Below are 6,000 nucleotides of genomic sequence, written 5' to 3' on the forward strand. Positions count from 1 at the left end.
GAAAATTGGTATATAGCTTCTACGGGACGTAAAAATAAGATAGGTATTTAAGGTCAAAAAATTTTCTTCTTCTTTTTTTCTCAAAATGTTATTTTATGCGATTTTACAGTGATTTGGTGTTTATTTATACAAATTTGCATTTTCTATCGTAAAGCATCAATGGAAAACATAATATTTTAATAGAAGGGACTCAAAAATGTCATTATATGGCATTATAACTGTAATGTATGCTACCTGTAACAGTTATGTTACTTCCCACCTCTACAAATCTATCTATGACCAACTTCACAGATAACCTATAATATGTAATTCAGATATTAGCATATGTTCATTAAGTATATGAATAAAGGTTTCATGCCGTCTAAATTGTTTAATATTCTTGGATGTGGACACCACATAATATGGCGACGAAGATAAATAAGCAGTAGACAATTTTACAAGCAAGGCGCTTGAATAATTTAGTATTTGCAAGGTGCAAAATGGAAGGTGCAGTATTTCCTTCAACTCAAGTGAGTGTTCTAAGGGGCGCAATAGGTTGCCTACAAGAGTACCGGATAGGTACTGATTGGAATATATACCAGGAGAGGTTAGAGCAATATTTTATTGCAAATTATGTAGAGAATGATAGAATGGTTCCAGTATTATTGACAATAATTGGTGATAAGGCCTATGAGATATTAAAAGGATTGTGTGACCCAGTTTTACCTAAGAATAAGACTTTCGATGAACTATGTATTCTTCTACAAAAGCAATTCACTAAAAAAGTTTCTGTTTTTAAGGAACGAATAGAATTTTATTCTTTGAGACAAGCTGAAAAGGAGTCCGTGGCAGACTTTTACGTAAGAATTAAAAATAAAGCAATAGATTGCAAGTTTGGGACTACATTAAACGATGTTTTAAAAGACAAATTCGTTTGTGGTGTGAGAAAGGGACCAGTCCTGGATCGCTTATGTGAGGAGGATCATACAAAAACCTTAGAACATCTATATGAGTTGGCGTTGAGAAAAGAAGCTGCAGCAGTAGAAGCCAACACTTCAGTTCCAGTAAATAAGATATCAAGCACCAGTGTTAACCAAGGCAGAAATAGAGAAGCACGAGAAGGAGGTTCAGGAGGTTTGGATGGAGAGTCAAAGTGTAATGCGTGTGGAGGAATAAAACATGACTTTAGAAATTGTAAGTACCGAAAATATAGTTGTAAGATCTGTAGGAAGGTTGGCCATCTGGCTAGAATGTGTAATAAAAACAAAGGAAAAAGTACTCATTATGTAGAACCTGTAGAGAGTGAAAATTCTGATTCAGAAAATGTACAAGATTTTGATTTTGTAAACATGTACCATACCTCTTTTGATAATGTTAATAATGGTTTTATAAAACCACACAAGGCAAATATGTTAATTAATGATTGTACTATTTTAATGGAACTGGATTCAGGCGCAGGTATCTCTGTCCTTCCTGAAAATATTTATATCAGATATTTCAAAACCAGTGCATTACTTCCAACTAAAGTTAGACTCAGATCATTTGATGGAAGTATTATTACACCTTTAGGTGAGATTTTCGTAACTATTCAATATAATAATGTTAGGGTAGATAACTGTAGGTTAATTATAATAAAAAATGGAACAACAGCCTTAATTGGTAGAGATTTAATGAAGACATTTAATTTCGAGATTAAATTACCGGGAGTTCCTAACATTAATATAAATAAAATAGATCAGGATGCAGAGATAGCAAGGTTAGTAAAAAAATATAGTTCTCTCTTTAGTAATGAATTAGGGCATTATAGGTTTGAAAAGGTTGACTTAAAAATGGAACCCAATGCAAAACCTATATTTTGCAAACCAAGGCCATTACCTTTTGCTTTTAAAAGGGATGTTAATGCAGAATTAGATGAACTTGAAAGTAAGGGTGTCATTACCTTGATTGAAAATGCTGAATGGGGCACCCCACTGGTTCCCATTGTCAAGGAGACAGGCAAAATCCGTGTATGTGCTGACTACAAAATAACCGTAAATAAATTTCTAATTGATGTCAAGCATCCATTGCCAAGAGTGGAGGAGTTATTTGCAGCCCTCCAGGGTGGGCACCTTTTTACAAAACTTGATTTCAAAAATGCTTACAACCAATTGGAGCTAACGGAGGAGACAAAAAAACTTTTAAGTTGGAGCACACACAGAGGTATTTATCAGGTAAACAGGCTACCATATGGTACAAGACCGGCCTGTAGCATTTTTCAAAAGATTGTAGAAAAAGTTTTGTTAGGTATTCCAAATGTTATTAATTTCTTAGATGATATTGTGGTAACAGGTCCTAATAGAGAGGAGCATCTAAAAAATTTGGAAAATGTCTTTAATAGACTTCAGAAGGCAGGCTTTAAATTAAATTTAGATAAGTGCATGTTTTTCCGGCCTGAAATAAGGTATCTGGGGCATATTATTGATAAGGAAGGGTTACATAAAGATCCAGGAAAAATTAAAGCCATTATTGAGTGCCCCAGACCCCAAAATATCTCTGAAGTTAGGGCATATGTCGGGATGATCAATTATTATGGTCGTTTTGTGGCCAACTTATCAACAGTACTGGAGCCATTGTATAGGTTATTAAGAAGAGATGAACGTTTTAAGTGGACGTCAGAGTGTGAGAATGCATTTTTAAAGGCTAAGAGGGAAATTTCTTCAGGTGCGGGCCTTGCACACTATGATCCACAGATGGACTTAAAATTGGTTTGTGATGCTTCCAGCGTGGGCTTAGGTGCTGTTTTAATGCATGTGTATCCAGATGGGTCAGAGAAGCCAATCAGTTTTGCTTCAAGAGTGTTAAGCAAACATGAAGCTAAGTATTCCGTTATACACCAAGAGGCTTTGGCAATATATTGGGGTGTACAAAAATTTTATCAATATTTATTAGGGAAGCATTTCTTTTTATGTTCTGATCACAAACCACTGATGGCCATATTCGGAGAGACAAAGGGCATTCCGCAAATGGCAGCAGGGAGACTGCAGAGGTGGGCACTATTTTTAAGTGGATTTCATTACACCTTTAAACATATTAAGGGAGTAGAGAATAAAACAGCTGATGGACTTTCACGCTTGCCTCTTTCCATACCTAAGGAGGTACAAAGTGATGTTGAGTTTGATTATTTTAATTTTCTGGTAGAGGATAAATTACCAGTTACCGCTGTAGAAATAATTAAAGGAATACGGTCAGACATCGGTTTGAGCAAAGTTTTTAAGTATGTAAGAGATGGCTGGCCAAAAACAGTTCCAGATGAATTGAAAGCATATGCTAACAGGGCTAATGAGCTTACCATTGATAATAATTTAATTATGTGGGGGTATAGGGTAGTGGTACCTTCCAAGTTTCATAAACAAATCTTACAGGAATTGCATAGTACTCATAGCGGAATAGTTCGAATGAAGACAGTAGCAAGGCAATATTTTTGGTGGCCTGGCTTAGATGGAGATATTGAATTGTTTGTAAAATCTTGTGAAGCATGTTTAAAGAATACTACAACTCCACGAAAGGCACCTTTAATTAAGTTCCAAGAAGGAGCTCATGTGTTTGATAGAATTCACATTTATTTTTTAGGACCGTATCATGGGAAGAATTATCTTGTTATTACAGATGCATACTCGAAGTGGCCCGAGGTATATGAGATGTCAAAGACTGACTCAGAACATACCATCGGTAAACTTCGAGACTGTTTTGCCCGATTTGGGTTGCCAAATCAAATTATTTCAGATAATGGTCCACAGTTTAATTCAGAGGAGTTTCAGCGATTTTGTAAAAATAATGGCATTATTCATAAAACTTCAGCTCCTTATCATCCAGCGACAAACGGAGCGGCCGAAAACTCAGTTAAAACCCTAAAATATGCAATAAACAAAATGTTAACAGGCTCCCCGAGCAAGAGTATATCTGAGTTGATTTCAAAATATTTATTTTCTTACAGAACTACCCCTCATTCAGTGACATTTCAAACTCCTGCCTATCTCATGTTTGGGCGTAAAATTAAAACCAGATTTGACTTTTTGACATTTAACGATAAGACATTGAGAGCTAGAGAACAACAGATAAAATACCATAAAGGTAATAGGGTGGTAGAATTTATAGAAGGAGAAGATGTTTATGTTAGGGATTACAGGGTAAATGCACAAAAGCCTAAATGGGCAAAGAGTAAAATAGTTAGAAAATTAGGACATCAAACATTTCTATGTCAGCCTTTAGATAATCCAAGTCTTGAATGGAAAAGACATTTGGACCAAATTGTTAAATGTGGTCATTTTTACGATGAAGAAATATCTAAAATTTCTGATGACAAGGATAGAGATACATGTGATCCACTAAGTTCAGTTCCAAGTACTTCTGTAAGTTCGCCATTACCTTTAAGTGAAACTGAAGCTTTGGTAACCTTAAAAAATACCAGTGAGACCCAAGGAGTGTCCGGTAGTGTTGAAACCGAATTTTCGAGTGAAGATATCAGTGCGGTTCCTTCGTCAATTAAAGACAGTGCATCACAATCAACCGTTGGGTTGCAGTCACCTAATATTAAGGAAAGATTGAGAAGAACCATCAGACCGCCGGATCGTTTAGATTTATAATTAAGACTATGACAATGTGGTTTTTATATTCGGATCTTGGTGTGGAGGGATGTAATGTATGCTACCTGTAACAGTTATGTTACTTCCCACCTCTACAAATCTATCTATGACCAACTTCACAGATAACCTATAATATGTAATTCAGATATTAGCATATGTTCATTAAGTATATGAATAAAGGTTTCATGCCGTCTAAATTGTTTAATATTCTTGGATGTGGACACCACAATAACAAGTTACTTTGATTCAAAACAAGCTTTTGATAAAATTTTATAGTGTAGAAAACGTTAAAATACCGTTTACATTTTTCTCCATTCCCAAAATACATCATAATCGATTTGGCTGAAAATTTGCCCACAGATAGACAAAACATATATAGGACTTTAAGTGGTGAGAAGGATTTGAATTATATTACAATACCAAAAAAGTTACATGCAATATTATAGTCAAAAATGTAGGCGTCTACTGTAAGTACAATTAACTCGAAAATATCGACCTCACGACAAAAATTGTTAAAAAGAAATTTTAATAATTGTAAATACGATTTATTGGGAACAATTTCAGTTCCTACCATTTTTGTCGAAAATTTAAAAATGGCGGAGATATTGAGCAAAACAGCATTTAAAATCAAGATGGCTGCTAACGTAACGGAGGAATTCATTCGTGATTTTAAATTTAGGCTACTATTGACTCCCCTAAAGATCAGAAAAATAAAATTTTGGGCAGCTCGGCATTCAAGGTCAAATGCTATCCCGACTGGACTAATACCTATATACTTTTGAGTCTGATATTACTGCATGTAACTTTTTTGGTATTGTAATATAATTCAAATCCTTCTAACCACTTAAAGTCCTATCTTTTGGCTATCTGTGGGCAAATTTTCAGCCAAATCGATGATAATGTATTTTGGGAATGGAGGAAAATGCAAAAAACGGTATTTTAACGTTTTTTACACTATAAAATTTAATCAAAAACTTGTTTTGATTCAAAATAACTTGTGATAATGCCATATAATGACATTTTTGAGTCGTTTCTATTAAAGTATTATGTTTTTCATCGATACTTTACGTCAGAAAATGCAAATTTGTTTAAATAAACACCAAATCACTGTAAAATCGCATAAAATAACATTTTGAGAAAAAAGAAGAAGAAGATGTTTTGACCTTAAATATCTTATTTTTACGTCCCGCAGAAGCTATATACCAATTTTCAGACAAATCGGAGATCCAAACTTTTCTGCCTGAGTGATTTGACATGGAATGTACCATTTAATACCTACTTACATGAAAACTTTACAAATGAGATGTAAATCCACCGTATCATCAGCCTCCGTGGCGCAATTGGCTAGCGCGTTCGGCTGTTAACCGAAAGGTTGGTGGTTCGAGCCCACCCGGGGGCG

At 34.9% G+C, this 6,000-nt stretch overlaps 1 non-coding gene across 1 annotated transcript; it reads left to right on the forward strand.

Annotated features, from left to right (window-relative positions):
• Positions 1–5,926: 5,926 nt before the first annotated feature.
• On the forward strand, positions 5,927–6,000 carry Trnan-guu (transfer RNA asparagine (anticodon GUU)). Its single transcript has one exon. It is a non-coding gene; the product is annotated as a tRNA-Asn (tRNA).

Source organism: Diabrotica virgifera, chromosome 5, assembly GCF_917563875.1.
Source record: "Diabrotica virgifera virgifera chromosome 5, PGI_DIABVI_V3a".
NCBI lineage: Eukaryota > Metazoa > Arthropoda > Insecta > Coleoptera > Chrysomelidae > Diabrotica > Diabrotica virgifera.